Source organism: Aquarana catesbeiana, linkage group LG03 (genome assembly GCF_042186555.1).
Source record: "Aquarana catesbeiana isolate 2022-GZ linkage group LG03, ASM4218655v1, whole genome shotgun sequence".
Taxonomy (NCBI): domain Eukaryota; kingdom Metazoa; phylum Chordata; class Amphibia; order Anura; family Ranidae; genus Aquarana; species Aquarana catesbeiana.
Genome location: NC_133326.1, coordinates 511,304,079 through 511,324,961, shown reverse-complemented (window position 1 = coordinate 511,324,961; position 20,883 = coordinate 511,304,079). Strand labels below are relative to the sequence as shown.

General features: G+C 44.8%; 1 protein-coding gene across 1 annotated transcript in view; it reads left to right on the top strand.

Moving 5' to 3' along the window:
• FAM114A2 (family with sequence similarity 114 member A2) overlaps window positions 1–20,883 on the top strand; it is a 90,964-nt gene that overhangs the window by 4,391 nt on the left and 65,690 nt on the right. The gene's annotated exons all lie outside the window — the stretch shown is intronic.

Here is a 20,883-nt window from a genome sequence, read left to right as displayed (position 1 = left end):
GTGTGAAGGTGCAGGAATTGGGGTGATCTGCAGAAGTTCTTGGCTGGCACATTCATTTCAACCTTACCGTACATGCCTTGCAGCACACATCTTTTGAAGCAAGGGTAAGGTATCATTGATCTTTGGAATCGCAATGTTAATTTCTTACTATTATTTAAGACATTTTTTCTTTAGTCATTAGGAGCGTGAAGTTTACGTTTTTTTTTTTTTTTTTTTTTTTTATAACCGGCACTCTCAATTTTCTTTAAAAAAAATTTTGGCACATTGTGCTTAAAAGGTTGCCTACCCCTGTTTTAGATCAAAGGAATGAACTCCGTTCTGTAAATTAGGTCAGTTTAACCACTTAAAGTGGTTGATAATACCTCATGTAAGAGCCGATATCTGCGATCACATGACCGGCCGGGTCTCTCCTTTCCTTCTCTGTCCGGTGCAGTGGAAGGGGCAGAGATTCCCCCGCTGACGTCACTCGGGGGGGGGGACCCGGCCGGTCGGTCGGTCATGTGATTGTGGATCTCAGCTCTTACATGAGGTATTTACAGCTTTTTTTAAATAAATCACACACAGGAGGACACTGCATAAGAAGACAGCACGGATGGTGCATACAAGTTAGGTTACTTGAGCAGCAGGAGCAGAGGGGGCGGCACTGTCATGAACTGACACAGGAGACAGAGGAGACACAAACGCTAAAAACGTTAACAAAAGCTTTAAAGACTAAACCTTTTTCTGACACTTGTTGCTTACAAGTTAAAATCAGTATTTTTTGCTAGAAAATTACCGTATTTATCGGCGTATAACATGCACAGGTGTATAACACGCACATTCATTTTAAGAGGGAAGTTTCAGGAAAAAAACTTAAATTTTTAATAAGGAACTTTGAAGCAAAATAAGGGTCAGTGTCCATCTGCAGCCTCACCATTGCCATCAGTGCAGCCTGATCAATGCCCATCTGCAGCCTCACAAGTGCCATTAATGCAGCCTCAATAGTCTACATCAATGCAGCCTCACCATTGCCATCAATGCAGCAGCCTCACCACTGCCATCAGTGGTCCAATGGCGACCCAGGAGACGGGACTTTCTATTACAGAGGCCGCCAAGTAAACAGGAGATTCTCACTGTATTTAATCTGACGGCGCTCATCCCGCCCCCCTCCCTGTCCCCTCAGAGGCAGCTAAAATTGAAGTATTGGCGTATAACACGCACACGCTATTTGCACCCGATTTTCATGATGAAAAAGTGAGTGTTATACGCCAATAAATACAGTACTTAGAACCCCCAAACATAATATATATATATTTTTTTTAGCAGAGACCCTAGAGAATAAAATGGTGGTTGTTGCAATATTTTATGTCACACTGTATTTGCACAGCGGTCTGTACTTTAAAAAATTAAAAATAAAAACGAAACAGTAGAGCTAGCCCAATTTTTTGTATATTGTGAAAGATGATGTTAGGCCGCGAGAATCGTGATCTCTATTCTAAGCAATAAAATTGTGATTCTCGTTTTAGCCAGAATCGCGCAGCTCTACGGGCCGGACTTAAAGAGGCGGTAAACTCTCATGTTTTTTCACCTTAATGCATCCTATGCATTAAGGTGAAAAAACACCTGACAGTGACCGGCCCCCTAGCCCCCCCATTTTACTTACCTTACTTACCTGAGCCCCGTATTTCCCTCAGCGAGGACGCGCTATCCCTCTCTCCCCGGGGTCCTGGCTCTTGATTAGATAGATTGATAGCAGCGCAGCCATTGGCTCCCACTGCTGTCAATCAAATCTAATGACGCCGGGGCCGAGTCCTGCGTTTGTGTCTGGACGCAAATGCTGGACTCGAGAGCGGACCCGCAAGGTAACCCCCCTGGTAGTGCACTTCTCCTAGGGGGCTATATGTGGGGAGGAGCCGTGAGAGCCGCCGGGAGACCCCAAAATTGGATGATCGGGGCCACTCTGTGCAAAACGATCTGCACAGTGGAGGTAAGTATGATATGTTTGTTATTTAAAAAAATAAAAAACAAACCTTTACAATCACTTTAGAGTGGTTGTAAAGGCAGAAGGTTTTTGATCTTAAAGTGGATGTAAACCCAATGTCATCCTTTCTAAACTACTGCCATAGGGGTTATCTATAAGGATATACACGCCTCCTCCATGTATCTTTACCTGTCAAATGTCTCCCCTCTGTCTGTTATGAGACCCGAAGAACTGCATATTCTGTGGGTGGGTCTGTTGTCTGGAGCTCGGTGGGTGGAGTCGTGATGTCAGTAGACTCCCCGCCCACCTCTACACTCCCCTTGTCAATATGCATTTTCTCCTGTGTATTTCTTACACTGAACTTCTGCTATGATCTCTAACATCCAGTGAAAAGACAGGAAAGTAACCACATGACTTCAGCATGCCAAATCATGCTGAGGTGTGGAACAGCCAATCCTTGCAGAGCTGCTGAAGAAAGGAGTGGGGGAGGGAATTAAAAAATACTGCATGTGTCTTAGGCTGAAGCACGAGATATGTAAATCACCTGTCACTCACAGCAAGGGGGAGGATTTGACAAAGTTTTTGTCAAGAATTTTCTCACTGAACAATAAAAGAGATGGATTAACTCTGTGTGGCAAGACTGGGCTCAAATGATAGGAAATCTTATACTCTACAGTATGATATTTACATCCACTTTAATGCATTCTATGCATTAAGAAAAAAAAACTACTGTGCGCAGCAGCCCTCCTAATACTTACCTGAGCCCCATCTCCATCCAGCGATGTGCACAAATGCCTCGGCCTTTCGGGACTCTCCATCCTGATTGGCTGGGACACAGTAGCGGTGTCATTGGCGCCTGCTGCTGTCAGTCAAAGTCAGTTAGCCAATCAGGAGAGTGAGCAGCAGTTTGGGTGCCCCCATAGCAAGCTGCTTGCTGTGGGGGCACTAAGCAGGAGGGGGGGCAGGAGCACAGAAGAGGGACCCGAGAAGAGGATCTGGGCTGCTCTGTGCAAAACCACTGCACAGAGAAGGTGAGTATAACATGTTTGTTATTTTTAAAGAAAAAAACAAGACTTTAATAGCACTTTAAAAAAAAAAAAAGAAAGAAAAGACCTATACAAAAGAAAAAAAAAAAAAAAAAAAAAAAAAGATGCCCTATTCCAGCAGAGAAAAGGAAGAAGGGTGAAGAAGTGTGAAGGTCCACTTTATCTTAAAAAAAAATAAAAAAATAAAAACAGGCAGGATTTTTAATGCAGAAGAGACACACTATGGAGTTGATTTACTAAAACTGGAGAATGCAAGATCTGGTGCAGCTGTGCACGTTGGCCAATCAGCTTCTAACTTCAGCATGTTCACTTAAACTTTGACGATAAAACCTGGAAGCTGATTGGTTTCTATGAAGAGCCGCACCAGATCTTGCACTCTCCAGTTTTAGTAAATCAACCTCAATGTTTCTTCTCTATTAAAGTGGAAGTCCGTGCAAATCTAAAATCCCTGCATCTATAGACACCAGGGATCTAACCCTAACCTCTCTATCCCTGTAAAGAAAAAATGAGCATACATACCTTTTTGGAAGCTGATTTGTTTCGCTCCAACCCGATCTCCAGCGCCAGAAGCTCTGCAGAGGACACGGACAACAACGGCTGTGAAATGAATGGGAAATGACGTCACCCATAGAGTTACTATGGGGCTACCGTTGTCCTCCATCTCCTCTGCACCGGCCTACACAGAAAAGCCGCAGCTGACAGCTTTGCGTGGAATCCGGTCGGAGTGGGTCAGATTGGCTTCCAAAAAGGTATGTATACTCATTTTTCTTTACAGGGATAGAGGGGTTAGTGTTAGATCCCTGGTGTCTATAGATGCAGGGATTTTAGATTTTGCATGGACTTCCACTTTAAAGTTACTTTCTGTGGTCCGGGTGCTGGGTCCCTCCCTAGTGAACACCCAAACCTACTCCTTCATCCCCTTGCCTCTCTTTCTCCCTCCTTCCACTTCCATTCCCTTTTTTTTTTTTATTTTCTTCCCTTCTCCCCATGTTGTTTGTTTATTTTATCCCATCTTCCCCATGACAGGGTTTTTGTATTTGATGCTCTTATCTCGAGTGCCCCTTTGCGTTGACTATACAATTGTCAGAACCCTATGCCACAGTTCTCTATGTTGTTGTGGGCTGAAGATGTCAGCAGCCGACACGGAGCTCCGTGGAATTGCAGCACTGGAGAAAAGGTGGATATAGCTCTGTTTTAAAGCAGATACACTGTTGGCCTTTTTTCACCTTTAGCCAAAAAGTGCATAGGCAGGTGAGGGGCATCTGTAGATAGAAGCAAACTTTGCATCTTTGACTGAAGTTGAATAATGCCTTTGCTATAGGTGTAGGCCTGTTACATACCTCATGATGTTTTACTGGAAAACTCCCAGAGGTCTCATACTCCTGTCCTGTCTTGTCTTGTTGGTAGTATGCTGCTGAGAGACTCCCAGCTATTACTGTTTATCTTTACAATCACAGGAGCAAGCTCAGAACTACTTTATCAAGGGACTGAGAGCACATGTGAGGCGGTTTCAATCAGAGAAAGAGCTCCCTCCTGTGATGGTGAAGGTGAACAGTAAGAGCTGGGAGTTTCTCCTATCAAAAAGACAGGACAGGATGATGCCATCCCTGAGTTTTTTTTATCCAGGCATACGGGAGATACATAGACGGCCTACACCTATAGCAAGGACATTATCCAACTGTAGTCAAAGCTGCAAAGTTTGTTTTTATCTACAATCCCAGTTCCAAAATAGTTGGGATGCTGTTTAAAATTAACATAAAAATGCAATGATTTACAAATCTCATAAACCCATATTTTATTCACAATAGAAAAAAGAAAGCATATCAAATGTTTAAATTGAAATTGATGGCAGCAACACGTCTCAAAAAAGTTGGGACAGGGCAACAAAAAGCTGGCAAAGTAAGTGGTACTAACAAGGAAGAGCTGGAAGAATATTTTGCAACTAAACAGGATAATTGGCAACAGGTCAGTAACATGATTGGGTATAAAAAGAGCATCTTGGAGAGTGAGAGTGTCTCATAAGTAAAGATGGGCAGAGGTTCACCAATCTGTGAAAAGGTGTGTCTAAAAATTGTCAAACAATTTGAGAATAATTAGTAGAAGAAAAAAGGGTTGGGACTCTAAAGGTGTAGAAACCTCCTCTCAGAATAATCATTCCCACACAAACATAGGTTAAAAAGGGATATATATCCCTTAAAACCAATGACAAATATATCTCAAAACCTTAACTAGCTAATTTCCAAACCCCTACACCCCTGGAGGTCGTGATTGGAATAGTGTTGTTATATCTGCTTTGTATATCCAGAAAACAGAAATCAAACATAAAAATATCAATATCACATTGGGGAGGATAATCACAAGCCCAAAACGTTTCGCCTTGTAGGCTTCTTCAAGGGCTCAGAGGAGTGTGGTAAGAAAGCGCTGCAAAAGAGACATATACATAAGATACATGTAGAATAAATTAATTCATCATAAATTTCAACATCAACTATTTAGATTCAATTCAAACCTACAATGAGTATCAGATAAAGTGTATCCCAGGAGGAGCCAGAAAGATCTCTCCCACTGAGGTCATACAAAGGATGGGCATATGGTGGAGGTCATCAGACAAATGTAAAAAAACAGGGGGGCAAAAACCCCAGCATATACAACAGGGGCCTCAGACACAGTTCCAATTGAGAAGAGTGGCTTGATATATTTATATTTTGAGACAGTATATAAAATACTGGCAAAAGAAGGAGGGGAAATTAATTAAACTTAGAAAAATGTACACGTACACCCACCAATATCTTGCTAAAGAGAAAAATTCATATATAGAAAGGAAAACGCAATGGGGGAGTCCCCAAAGCTGCATAACCCAAAAGCATACAAAAAACAGGAAGTTTCCCCAGGGGTTTTTTAGCAGCAAGAAATTTGCATAGAAATGGTTGATGTAAAAAATCCTTTATTTTACAGACAATAATTTAAAATGAACAATAATGAATCATCCATATAGGTGGTGCGACGCAAAAACAGACATGGAACATCACTCATAGCAAAGAATTCCCTATGTACAAGCATGGTTTGACAATTGTATTTATAACATATGTATCCACGTGAAAAATCCCGATGCATTTCAACCCTTGCGATTTCGGGCCTCTTCAGGGGGATTTATATTCTAGGAAAATATCTTAATTAAAGACTTTGGACAGTATAAAAAATGTAGGTAAAGCATTTCAAATTGAGCAAAATTATATCTCCATACACATAGAGGTATAATTACCGATGGGTGGATGAAGACATGAAGATGTATCGCACAAACCAGCATTGCAGGATTGTAGTTGTCCAGTGATCCCATTGCCGCCGCGCGTCCTCAGGGTGGGCGCATAGTCCACAAGCTTGCAAGGGGCCAAGCTCTTGGACTCGGAGAGGAGGATGGGGGGTGAAGCACCTGCAGATGGACATGCAAAGACTTTTTGTGAGTCGTCATTAGTTAATATTAGGGGAGTGTCTAGAAGTGCTTGGCAGCTGTAGGCTGGTTGTTACTTGGTCAATAATGGATTTATATTATAAGAAAATTAAGTTATACATAACATGGCATAGTTTATTCGTTAGTTGGATTGTTTATAAGAGAGGTTGGCTAGCAGTGAAAAAAAGGTTGAGTGTGGGATGGGGTGTGGTGATGTGATTAGTGAAGTGAAAGTGCATGATGTGAGGTGACTGATGATAGCACAATAAAGGTGTAAAATTGAAAACAAGGAGGCTACTAAAAACTGAAAAACAAGTGTTAAACGTGTAAAAGTGAAATGTGTAGAGGACTGGGGGGTGAGTGTGGAGTGTCTGTATTAGTGGGGGGGGAAAAGCATAATGTGGAGCGAGAAGGGAAAGGGGAAATGATTTAATGAAATAAAATGATGAAAGTGAGATAGGTTTAGTTGCCAAACAACAAGTGATGTGACACTGAATAATATATACGTAAAGTAATGGGATAGGACTAAAACTATACTACATAGGGATAATAGTATATATAGGTTAAATAGATCACAATGTTGGAAAATGAACGTGCATGGGTGTAACACAATACAAGGATTAGCTAGTCAAAAGCGTTCCAAATGCTGCACTTGCCAAGCACTCCATCATCTTGTATTAGTATATGACAGCATTAGCAGGGAACACCTCAGCATCTCCTGGGAGCTGTGGGGTTTTAAAGTGTCTGCAGGTGTCAGGCCCCTCCCCATCCACCCTCCCACAGGTCTGCGCGCAAAAATGGCATCATCCGCGTGGTCCCCTCTGCGTTCCGGAAGGCATAGCCCCGGCATGAGCCGTCGCCTCCAACGCAAAAGCGCAACGTCTCCGACAGTCCGGTGGCGATCAAGGGACTCCGCCGGCATGGGGAAGGCCCCCCTCCACAGTATCGCACCACCTATATGGATGATTCATTACTATTCGTTATTAAATTATTATTGTCTGTAAAATAAACGATTTTTTACATCAACCATTTCTATGCAAATTCTTTGCTGTTAAAAAAAAACCCTAGGGAAACTTCCTGTTTTAAGAGAAAAATTCATAAACACACTTGCTATATTTTCAGCCACAATACCTCTAAATCAGGGGTCTTCAAACTGCGGCCCTCCAGGTGTTCTGGAACTACAATTCCCATCATGCCTAGTCATGTCTGTGAATGTCAGAGTTTTACAATGCCTCATGGGATGTGTAGTTCTGCAACAGCTGGAGGGCCGTAGTTTGAGGATCCCTGCTCTAAATAGTAGTCCAATGGTCTCCTGCCTCAATGTCCACAGAGAGATGGCTGATGCTCCAAACAAAAGCTCCATTCATATGTCCTACAGGATTGATCGATCAACTTGGTACACTCAGCCTGCCCATTAATGGTTGGAATCTCGGCCGGTGCCCGCTGAAGCGGCTGAGATTTGAACCATCTATGGCCGGCCTTACCAATGGTAGTCTGCATGTACAGCCTTCCTAGGAATGCACACTCCTAAAGACTAACATCAACCCACCAAGAGCCAGGCCGCTGCTTGTATCAGTGATGAAGGCTCTTGAGAGGAGTACTGAGGAAAGGTAATGTGATGTTTTTAGGACGCTTTGTACAGCACCATGCTGACCACTCCCACCAGTCATAAACAAGAGGTGGTGCTGAGTTGGTCTAGAGAGTAGGGTAAATCCACATCCCAAATATGTCTAGGTAAATGGTAAATTGATCCTCTTTACGGGACTTTAAAGGGAAAACCTACTCAGGAGTAATAAGGAGTATAAGAAGTGTAAGTTTGTTGAAATTAGGTATTTATTGGGGTATAGATCTGGATAGGTCTACAGTACATGGGGTAAATGTACACAAGATACAGGATGCGTGATACAGAAAAAAATGCAATACAATATGCAGAGATCCACAATCATAGAACTCCGGTACATATGGAACACACATACGGGGAGTACCCGACACGTTTTGAGATATACTCTTCCTCAGGGGTGTCAGATTGGAATCAGCAAACAAAATGGTATGTCTATAAATTAAAAGACAATTATGAACCAATTGTAGACCATTGTATAATCAACATCAGCATAAAAATAGAGGTGTGGCTGTTGTGATACAAGTATATAATATGCATATGAGATAAAAACAGAAAACTATGAGGTACTGACCATATAGTATTGCTTGGGGGGCATGTGTCTAGTACTGCATCCATTAAAACCTTTCAAAGAGAGGGGGTTGGAGGGAACATAACACCACTGAACACCGAGGTATAGCTCGCTCCTAGTCCATGTCTGGAATGCCATGTGTACCCAGTCCCAGAGGAGTCAGCCAGGGAGATATTCCCCAACAGAGGGCGTCAAGAGGCCACCAAAGAGTGGAATAGTCCTTGGGTGGGCTCCAATTTGCAAAGGAGCAAGGGAATAGGGAAGAAGGTGTTAGAACAAGGCAGTATGCATGCCTCGGGGGGGTATTGGAACCCCAGGTGTTGTAACACACCATGTGTGTACTTAATAATTAACTATTGTTGTGAAGAAACAGAGTAGGACAGGTACCTGGGTTAAGCTGTACTGGAAAATTCCTGTCCAGTATGCGGGAAGGGCCGGCACAGATAAGCATATCCAGTGATCCTAAGTGGCAGGATCCGGCACCCCGGCCAGGTAGTGCCCAGTATCGGGGAAGTCCCTGGTGCAACAAGGGGTGAGTGGTTGAGACAGGTGCCGGCAGGAAATCTATCCAGGGGCACTAGGGGATAAGTGCCCAGCCAGGGGTCCAGACCTGGGGAGGCTTGGAGGATCCAGCCTGCAAGACAGTATAAAAGTGGATCAGGGTGGAAGATGGAACAGGTGGTTGGATGTCTGCCCAGGGGCAACACAGGGCCATACATGTGGCTGAATTTACCTGGGTCAGGTCCTGGTTCCGGGGCGGTGTGGTGGACGCCGCCCGTAGCAACAGGTGTCGCATCAGGCGGCCCCCCTGCGCCGAGTGGGGAATAGCCCGGCGCTGCATCCAGGATGGGATGGTCATCCAGAGTATGGAGGAGGGACGAGCTCTGTAAAAACAGTGGGTCGGATGTCGGGAGACAGAAAACAGGGGGGCACACAGAGAGAAAAGGGGGCATAACCGGAAAACTGAAAAAAGGGGATTCAACAAAAAAAAAAGCTGTGAAGGTCAATAAATAAGGCATATTGTGAGAAATGCACATCTTGGCATGTACCCAAGGACGTACATGCATTGTATGCATTATATACATATATGTACAAGTTCAATAAATATACATTATATACAACAAGGGGTGGGGGGAAGGTGGTAAGTAATTGCGTCAAAAGGGTCCATGAGGTGCCGTGAGGCCATGGTCACATGGGGGAAGGAGGAATAAGGGCCAGTGGAGGTTGAACCGGAGGGGGGGGGCCCTAGGGGGGGATCTCATCAGGTTCCCATTCAGAGCCCCCTGAGGAAAAACCCTCCAAAAAAGATCTGAACGATATACAGGTGTTCAATCCTGGGGGTTGGGTGGCTCTTAGTCTGAAGATCCATCTTTGCTCAAGCTGTAAAAGTGTCTTGTTCACATCTCCTCCACGCATACCAGTGTGTACACGATTGTGGATTATGAAGCAGAATTTAGGGCAGATGCCCTCATGTGCATTTGCGACATTACGGCCCAGTGGTTTCCCCACATGTTTTACAGTTAGCTTAGTGCCTGGGTCTAAAGCGTTCGCCATTGGGCAGAGTGACATTCTTGGAGGTATTGAGGAACCTGCAGTAGTTGCATCCGCCACACGTGAAAGAGCCTTTGTTTTTGCAGGGGTCATGTTTGCCCCCGCCTTTGAACTCACTACAGACCAGCTAGTCTCAAAGAGATCCAGCCCGCCTGTAAGTGAATGCCGGGGTGGTGGGTACAAAAGGGCCAATGGAAGGATCCATGGTAAGCATGTGCCAATATTTGGATACAACTCTCTTAATTGCCACATGTTGATTGGAAAACCTCATGATGATGGAAATGGGTTTAGACTTGAGTTTTTTTGTCGAGGGATTATACAGTATGTCACTACGTGTTCTGGCACAAACCCTCTTGCACGCTTTTTTGAGGCAGGTGTTGTTATATCCCATAGCTCGTAAACGTGTTTGTAAGATCTTGGCCTCTTTTGCAAAGGTTGCATCATCAGTACAGTTCCTTCTAGTGCGAAGGTATTGGCTGTACGGAATGGAGGCAGTAAGTGGCTGAGGGTGAAAGCTGCTGGCATGGAGTATGGAGTTACCTGCAGAGGATTTTCTAAATAGGCTGGTGCTAAGGGATCCGTCACTGTCCTTGTGGATGGTGACATCAAGGAAGATGATAGACTTCTGGTCCCAGATCATGGTAAATGATAAGTTAAAGTCATTGTCATTGACTAATTTTAGGAAGGTAGGCAGTAAGGATGTGGGTCCATTCCGCACAAGGAGAACATCGTCGATGTAGCGATACCACAGAACGACGTTCTCCATTTATGGAGCAAGGTGCGCGGATTCGTGTATCATGTGTTCCCACTCCCCCAGGTACATGTTGGCGTACGACAGGGCACATGAGCTCCCCATCGCAACGCCCTGCACCTGGAGGTAGTGAGAGCCATTGAACGTGAAATAGTTGTGCGTGAGGATGAATTCCAGTGCTGCCAGTAGGAACTCATTGGTCTTTTTGTTGTACTGACTGTTGAGGGAAATAGTGTGTCGCACACAGGAGAGGCCCTTGTCATGCGGTATAGAACTGTAGAGATCCTTCACATCCACTGCCACGAGCGATGGCTCAGGAGGGATGCAGAGGCCATCAATGTTTTGTAGGAGATGCGGTGTATCCCGAATGTAACTGGGAAGTCTGAGAACATGAGGGCGTAGGTACCCATCTACGAGTTGGCTGAGTCTCTCGGTAAGGGAGCCTTTGCCCGAAATGATCAGTCCCCCAGGTGGACAGGTGAGACTTTTGTGCACCTTGGGTAAGGAGTAGAATGTGGGTGTACGTGGGTGTTGGGTGCGTATAAAATCCCATTCGGCCTTGTTGAGGACTCCTTCACTGTAGGCGTGGTCAATCAAATTGTAGAACTCCCTATGGAATCTTTCGATTCTGATTGCCGGTATCTTGCAATACCAGTCTTGGTTGCCAAGTATCCGGGTGCACATGTTAATGCAGAGCTCATTATCCATCACCACAATGTTGCCTCCTTTGTCGGAGGGCTTGATAGTTATTGTGGGGTGGTCCTTGAGTAGACAGAGCCTCACGCTCAGATCTCGTCAAATTATCATTTCTGGGGTCAGGAGACTTGATATTGCATATGTCCGTGGTGATGAGTTTGACAGATGCGGCTACATTGGAATTGGTGTTAAGGTTGGGAAATTTGTCAGATTTGTTTTTAAGGACACATGGTGGGGGGGAGGAAGGTCTGATTGATTGAAACGACCGAGCAACTGCTCTAGGTCTATACGATCAATAAGGTCTGGTGTGTCGTTCTCCTCAAGGAGCTCGACTAGGGTGTCTAGAGCTTTTAGTTCATGTTGCTCAAAGTTGGGTTTGGTGGGTATCTCTTTTGTATACATTTGCTTGAGTATTAGTTTTCTGGCGAAAAGTTGGATGTCTTTGATGACCTCGAATTGATCCAAATCCTGATTGGGGCAGAAGCTTAAACCCTTGGCTAAAACTTGTATCTGTATGTCCGATGAGGCGTAAGATGACAGATTAATGACATTAAAGTTCTCTGTAATAGAGTCAGTGATAGAAGGGTGTTCAGTCCTTACCTGATCCATTTGTCATAAGGGTTCAGAGTTCGAAGAGGGTCCACCGCTGCCATTGTCAGTGTGGGCATGGAGTGGCGGTGCCCTGGTACCTGATGATACAATCCTAGGAAGCAGGGTGTTAGTCTCAGGTTGAAAACTGGAAGAAGGGGTAGGGGTACAACTGGGTATAGGAGTGTCCTGTCTACCTAGCATAGGTTCTGTGATATGTATTTTATGTGACTTTTCCTGGGAGCTGTTGCCCTGTGAATTTCTCTTGGTTTTCCTTGACTTATTGTAGTTAGGCGGTTTGCGGAACGAAGTGGATGATACCGAGGATGCATCAGAGAAACCTGGATCCTGGGTATTATATTTAGGTTTGGGATTAGGTCTATTTCTAGGATTGGGGCTCTTCCAGTGATAAGCTTTAAGTTCCTGGAAGGCCTTCGAGTCCCTAAGGAACTTGTTTTCTTTTTTTATTAGAATGTCCCGGTTAAAACATTCAAGGTGCTCATTAACCACTTAACAACCGGCCCATAGCCAAATGACGGCTACAGGGCAGTTGCTTAACTCTGGGAGGGCATCCAGGGACGTCCTCCCAGAATTCTGCTCTCGCGCGCCCCCTAGGGCGCGCACTCGAGAGCATCCGTGACCGCCGGTCCAGAGGACCCGGCGCATCACGGGTCTCGGTAAATGGCCGCTAATCGCGGCCGTTTACCATGTGATCGCTCCGTCAAATGATGGAGCGATCACATGTAAACAAACCGGCGTCATCTGATGACGCTGGTTCCTCTCCTCCCCTCCTGTGTACCGATGGATGGCTGCAGCGTTGTGGGCTGCATCTGTAGTGCCCACAGCGCTGCACAGAGACATCCAGCCATCCATCCATCCATGCTCAGCCATCCCTCACTACTCTGCATACCCTGCAATGCTGTGCAATACTCTGCAATGCCCCACAGTACTCTGGTATGCCCCACAATACCCCTGCAATACTCTGCCATACCCTGGAATACCCCGCAATACTCTGCTATACCCTGGAATACCCCGCAATACTCTGCCATACCCTGCAATACCCCTGCAAAAATCTGCCATACCCCGGAATACCCTGCAATACTCTGCCATACCCTGCAATACTCTGCAATACCCCGCAATACCCCGCAATACTCTGCCATACCCCGCAATACTCTGCCATACCCTGCAATACTCTGCCATACCCTGCAATACCCCGCAATACTCTGCCATACCCTAGAATACCCCGCAATACTCTGCCATACCACGAAATACCCCGCAATACTCTGCCATACCCTGCAATACCCCGCAATACTCTGCCATACCCTGCAATACCCCGCAATACTTTGCCATACCCTGCAATACCCCGCAATACTCTGCCATACCCTGCAATACCCCGCAATACTCTGCCATACCCTGGAAAACCCCGCAATACTCTGCCATACCCTGCAATACCCCGCAATACTCTGCCATACCCTGCAATACCCCGCAATACTCTGCCATACCCTGCAATACCCCGCAATACTCTGCCATACCCTGGAATACCCCGCAATACTCTGCCATACCCTGGAATACCCCGCAATACTCTGCCATACCCTGCAATACCCCGCAATACTCTGCCATACCCTGCAATACCCCACAATACTCTGCCATACCCTGCAATACCCCGCAATACCCTGCAATACCCTGAAATACCCTGCAATACTCGGTGATACCCAGCCATACTCTGCCATACTCTGCCATACCCAGCCATGCTCTGCAATACTCTGCCATAACCTGCAATACTCTGCCATACCCAGCCATACTCTGCAATACTCGGTGATACCCAGCCATACTCTGCCATACCCAGTCATATTCGGCGATACTCTGCAATACCCAGCCATGCTCAGCCATACCCAGCCATGCTCAGCCATACCCAGCCTCTGTATGTGGCCAGGCTGTGGAAGTTTCACACATGTGGTATCGCCGTACTCAGGAGGAGTAGGAGAATCTATTTTGGGGTGTCATTTTTGGTATGTACATGCTATGTGTTATAGGGCGTACACACGGTCGGACTTTGTTCGGACATTCCGACAACAAAATCCTAGGATTTTTTCCGACGGATGTTGGCTCAAACTTGTCTTGCATACACACGGTCACACAAAGTTGTCGGAAAATCCGATCGTTCTGAACGCGGTGACGTAAAACACGTACGTCTGGACTATAAACGGGGCAGTGGCCAATAGCTTCCATCTCTTTTATTCTGAGCATGCCTGGCACTTTGTCCGTCGGATTTGTTTACACACGATCGGAATTTCCGACAAAAAAAAAATTTTATCTCCTGCTCTCCAACTTTGTGTGTCGGAAAATCCGATGGAAAATGTCCGATGGAGCCCACACACGGTCGGAATTTCCGACAACACGCTCCGATCGGACATTTTCCATCGGAAAATCCGACCGTGTGTACGGGGCATTAGAAATATTGTATAAATGGACAACTTTGTGTTTAAAAAAAAAAAAGCGTTTTAACCACTTCCCGCCTTCCGTCATACGACGTCCTTGACTTTGTGCGGGGATATCTGAATGATAAGTGCAGCTACAGGCATTATTCAGATATCAGCTTTTTCAGCCGGCGATTCCCTACACCATAAGAACGATCATAGCGGCTGTTACACTGCTTGATCGTTCTTACGGGAGGCGAGAGGGGACGTCCCCCCCTCCCGCCGCCCTCCGGTGCTTCTACCGACTCACCGCTACGATCGAAGCCAGGATCTTTTTTTTTTTATTTCAGGCACAGCCTAGAGGTGAGATGTTGGGTCTTATTGACCCCATATCTCACTGTAAAGAGGACCTGTCATGCCATATTCCTATTACAAGGGATGTTTACAGTTTTTTTTTCCAAAAAAAACGCATTAAAAAAATTGCTGCGCAAATACCGTGCGAGATAAAAAGTTGCAACGACCGCCAATGTATTCTCTAGGGTCTTTGCTAAAAAAAACATATATAATGTTTTGGGGTTCTATGTAATTTTCTAGCTAATAAATGATGATTTTTACATGTAGGAGAGAAATGTCAGAATTGGCCTGGGCACTCCAGAACGCCTGAAGGTGCTCCCCTGCATGTTGGGCCTCTGTATGTGGCCACGCTGTGTAAAAGTCTCACACATGTGGTATCGCCGTACTCAGGAGTAATAGCAGAATGTGTTTTGGGGTGTAATTTGTGGTATGCATATGCTGTGTGTGAGAAATAACCTGCTAATATGACAATTTTGTGAAAAAAGAAAAAAAAAAAAAACTTGATTTTGCAAAGAATTGTGGGAAAAAATGACAACTTCAAAAAACACACCATGCATCTTTCTAAATACCTTGGAATGTCTTCTTTCCAAAAAGGGGTCATTTGGGGGGTATTTGTACTTTTCTGGCATGTTAGGGTCTCAAGAAATGAGATAGGCCGTCAGTACTTCAGGTGTGATCAATTTTCAGATATTGGCACCATAGCTTGTGGACACTATAACTTTCACAAAGACCAAATAATATACACTAATTTGGGTTATTTTTACCAAAGATATGTAGCGGTATAAATTTTGGCCAAAATATATGAAGAAAAATTACTAATTTTCAAAATTTTATAACAGAAATGAAGAAAAATTCAATTTTTTTACAGATTTTTCGGTCTTTTTTCTTTTATAGCGCAAAAAATAAAGAACCCAGCGGTGATTAAATACCACCAAAAGAAAGCTCTATTTGTGTGAAAAAAAGGACAAAAAATTCATATAGATACAGTGTTGCATGACTGAGTAATTGTCATTCAAAATGTGAGAGCACCAAAAGCTGAAAATTGGTCTGGTTATTAAGGGGGTTTAAGTGCCCAGTGGTCAAGTGGTTAAGTTCTTTGTCTTGTTGATTGTATTGGGCATGGGTCTTAAGAGTGGAAAGTTTAGTGTATAGAGGTTCCAGTTCTCTATCTATTTTTGTGATAGTAGTCTTGTATTCATCAATGAGGAACATCATCCTGTTGGAGCATGTAGAGAGGTTGTCCTCCCTAACCCTGAACCGGCTGAGATTTGAACCATCTATGGCCGGCCTTACCAAGGGTAGTCTGCATGTACAGTTTTCCTAGGAATGCACACTCATAAAGACTAACATCCACCCACCAAGAGCCAGGCGCTGCTTGTGTCAGTGATGAATGCTCTTGAGAGGAGTACTGAGGCAAGGTAATGTGATGTTTTTAGGACGCTTTGTACAGCACCATGCTGACCACTCCCACCAGTCATGATCTGCCTGCATTGCATAGGGAAGCATGGAGGCTTAGTGGTGACATCACTAAAATAAAATAAGGGTCACTGGGTCATAATTCATTTTATGTACTGAAAAGATTGTTCAGGGAGGGAGGAACCAAGGAAGGCATAATATAAGCAGATTAACTAGTTCACCTCTTTGGACATGTCTGGTAGCAGCTTTGAGCTTGTTTTAATTTTTACCTGCAGAATCCTGGCTTTAATGTAAAAGTAATCTTGGCAGCCGATCACTTTTATGTGACTGTTGAGTGACTAAAAACTGATGCGCTGTGAGGCATTTAAAACGTCACCTATTGATAATTTTGAGTACCGTAATTTTTTGCCATTTAACGGGTGCATGCAGTTTTGAGGCTTGATGAATTTGGTGTCTGTCTGCTCTACATTACCTAATTTTTTAAACTGTACAAAAAAATTGTGTTTAAATTGGGATTATTGTATTTTTTTCTTTAAAATATAAATTTATTCAACAGTTGTTCCATTATCAATCGATATAAAAAATTGCAAGTGCTATATTTTTTTCTTCAAGGCCTCTGCTTTCAGATAATGTGTAATATTCTGGAAGTTTTAGGTATTTTATAATCAAAAATGCAGATTTTAACGTGTGTGTGAAAAATGAAAAAATTGCTCTAGAGGGGAACTGTTTCGATTTCAGGTTTTAAATTAATATTCTTTATCGGTAATCTATAAGATTTGAAAAGTTTGCAGGCAGAAGTGTGAAAAGAAATTTGGCCTGGTGATGGTTTTGTATTTGTGGCAGTCACATGTTCTGGGTCAGTGAATATATTGAAGCTAAAGCATCTGCATAATAGGCAGAGAACTAGGTGTTCTAAATGTAGAGATCCAGCAGTGGCAGGTCACATATATCTTTCATGACAGGTGTGCTTTAAAATTTTTACTGCCTGACCACTTTTCCATTTTTCACACACATGTTAAAATCTGCATTTTTGACCATAAAATACCTAAAACACCAAGAATATTACATAATATCTGAAAGCAGAGGCCTTGTAGAATAAAACCATGGCAGTTGCAATTTTTTTTTGCAAATATTTTCTTTAAACAAGAAAGGCATACTCCATATAATCAGTACAATAATGACAGTCAGTGACACATCATTATATAGTAAGAATTCAGGTATGCAGGATGATTTGTACATTCTCAACCAGGTCCGGTACAAGGCAGGGGCGGAAGGGGCGGATGCCCTGGGCGGTACCATTTTCTGGAGGGAGGGGGGCGCAGGTGAAGTGCGGCAGTATGCTTCACAACTGCGACTGTACACACTAGCCGCTGGCACCGCTAATAGTTGTAACCAGGGCCGATCCATCATCCTAGGCGGGTGCCACGAGCAGAGGCAGAGGGGTGCAGATTCGAAGCCCGTTACCGTGGACCCTTGCGAGTCCCGAGGAGGAGAAACTGCGCTGCCCCCCCCCCCTCGAGCCACCGCTGTACAGGAGAGGGCTCTGTTTTCTTCCCATTCCAACTCCTTCCCTCGGTCAGCAGCGGGGAGAGCGGCTGTGTCTCTGTGTGGAGAGAGCAGCTGCCGGATCTTCTCTCTCCCCCTATCATGCTGCTGTACTCGGGAGCGGGCAGCGGTGCCCTCTCCTTCCTATTGGGCAGAATAAAAAACAAAAAAAGGAACACAAAAAGGAGGATCATGGGAAATGTAGTTCCAAGGACTGGCTCATTGCAATCCTAAGAGGGAAACTGCAGCCCCCAGTATGCCCAACTAAAGGGGAGGGAGAGAGAGCCAGGCTATGGATGGCAAGTGGCATCTGGCAGCAGGTGACGGTGGCAAGTGACGTGGCATCTGGCAGCAGGTGACGGTGGCAAGTGACATGTGGCATCTGGCAGCAGGTGACATGTGGCATCTGGCAGCAGGTGGCAAGTGACATGTGGCATCTGGCAGCAGGTGACGGTGGCAAGTGACACGTGGCATCTGGCAGCAGGTGACGGTGGCAAGTGACATGTGGCAGCAGGTGATGGTGGCAAGTGACATGTGGCATCAGGTGACGGTGGCAAGTGACACGTAGCATCTGGCAGCAGGTGATGGTGGCAAGTGGCATCTGGCAGCAGGTGACAGTGGCAAGTGACACGTGGCATCTGGCAGCAGGTGATGGTGGTGAGTGACACATGGCATCTGGCAGCAGGTGACGAGGCAAGTGGCATCTGGCAGCAGGTGACCATGGCAAGTGACACATGGCATCTGGCAGCAGGTGACGAGGCATGTGGCATCTGGCAGCAGGTGACCATGGCAAGTGACACATGGCATCTGGCAGCAGGTGACGAGGCATGTGGCATCTGGCAGCAGGTGACCATGGCAAGTGACACATGGCATCTGGCAGCAGGTGACGAGGCAAGTGGCATCTGGCAGCAGGTGACTGTGACATGTGTCATCTGGCAGCAGGTGATGGTGGCAAGTGACATGTGGCATCTGGCAGCAGGTGACGGTGGCATCTGGCAGCAGGTGACGAGGCAAGTGACATGTGGCACCTGGCAGCAGGTGACCGTGACATGTGGCATCTGGCAGCAGGTGACGAGGCAAGTGACACGTGACACGTGGCATCTGGCAGCAGGTGACGGTGGCAAGTGACATGTGGCATCTGGCAGCAGGTGACGTTGGCAAGTGACATGTGGCGGTGGCATCTGGCAGCAGGTGACCATGGCAAGTGACATGTGGCATCTGCCAGCAGGTGACGGTGGCAAGTGACACGTGGCGTCTGGCAGCAGGTGATGGTGGCAGCAACATGTGGCGTCTGGCAGCAGGTGATGATGGCGAATGACATGTGGCATCTGGCAGCAGGTGACGGTGACATGTTGCCCTGAGCCCTGTTCTGATAATCAATACAGAGCTCTTTACAGAGGGAATGATCACTTTTTGTCTTTTCTTTTTTTCTCAGGAAAAAGAACAAAATTGATCTGCAGTAAAAAGCAGCACACACAGGACACAGTTGATTCCCACTGACACTGGCTTTCTTTACAGCGGGGGTGAAGGGGGGGGGGCGCAGTTTGCCTTCTTTGCCCTGGGCACCGAATGACCTTGTCCCGGCACTGTTCTCAACTATGATCTACCTGAGATAAGCATTTCATTTCCCTAGGAAAATTGGGAATAGCTGTCCAACTATCCACCATAAGAAAACAAGTACTACCTCCAGTTACAATTTTATATGTCGAACGATATTTGCACAACTGTTAAATAAATCTATATTTTAAAGGGAAAAAATACATTAATCCCAATATAAACCCATTTGTTTTTGTACAAAATAAAAGATGAAAAACTGCACTTTGGCTTGAAAAGTTACCTAAAACTATATAATATATATATATATAAAACTGAGAACCTGAACCTTTTTTTTCAATTTATTTTCAAGAAGCATACAGTCTGAGAGAGTGACATGGTTTAACACAAAAAAGTCATTACATCTTGGCATTGTCCAGATGAGGGTCAAGACGGGTAAATTGAATGACAGCAAAAGAGTAACCCAGATCATAGAAATGCAAGCTCAAATGCATATATGACAGATAAGTACCTTGTCCGAGGGTGTAGAAATGTACAGGTCAACTGTGATAGAAATACAAAGGCACTCTCTCTGACTGAATAGCTCCATTTTGCAGAAATGGGCAGAACTAAGAGGGTTAAATGGGTGAAAGACAAGAAGAGATGCTGAAACTGGGGTCAGAACCATTTTTGTACACATGTTACATTTTAGGCCTGAAAGGTATTTCAATTTGTTTCCGAAAGCAAAGACCCTGGACAACAAAACAGTAGTTGCAACTTATAATATTATTAGTATATTATTGTATATATACAATATTAGAGCAACTTTTTTTCAAACAAAAATTTTCAGGAAAAAAATCAATAAAGTTATATTTAGTGTGCACAAACACAATATATTTGTTTGTAAATGATAAAAGATGAGGTTATGCCGAGTAAATAGATACCCAACATGACAAGCCTTAAAATTGTGCGTGCCAGTAAAACGGCAACAAACTTTAGTACCCAAAATTGTCCATAGGCGGTGCTTTACCCAGTGACACCTGGCATGCCCATTCCAGGCTTGCCCATCCCTCCCCCCCAACGGTTTAAAATCACCTTTCTTGGCTCCCATGCTGCCCTATTTACCAGGAAAAGAAAAAGCCCTTTGTAAGCTCCAAATCGATCTGGTTGGAGCTCACCCAAAGCTAAGGACACTTGCCCCCAAGTGACAGGGCTGGGGCCTAGTGATTGGCTGCTGAGACACACAACATTGGATAATTGGAGGAAGGGAAAAGAGTCAGTTTGTATCCCATACTCTGAAATATCAAGTTTTCCACCTAGCTCTGGGAGTAAATGGAAGCTGAGTATAAACAGCAGGTAGACCTGTGAATCTGTTGTTTTTCCCTGAAA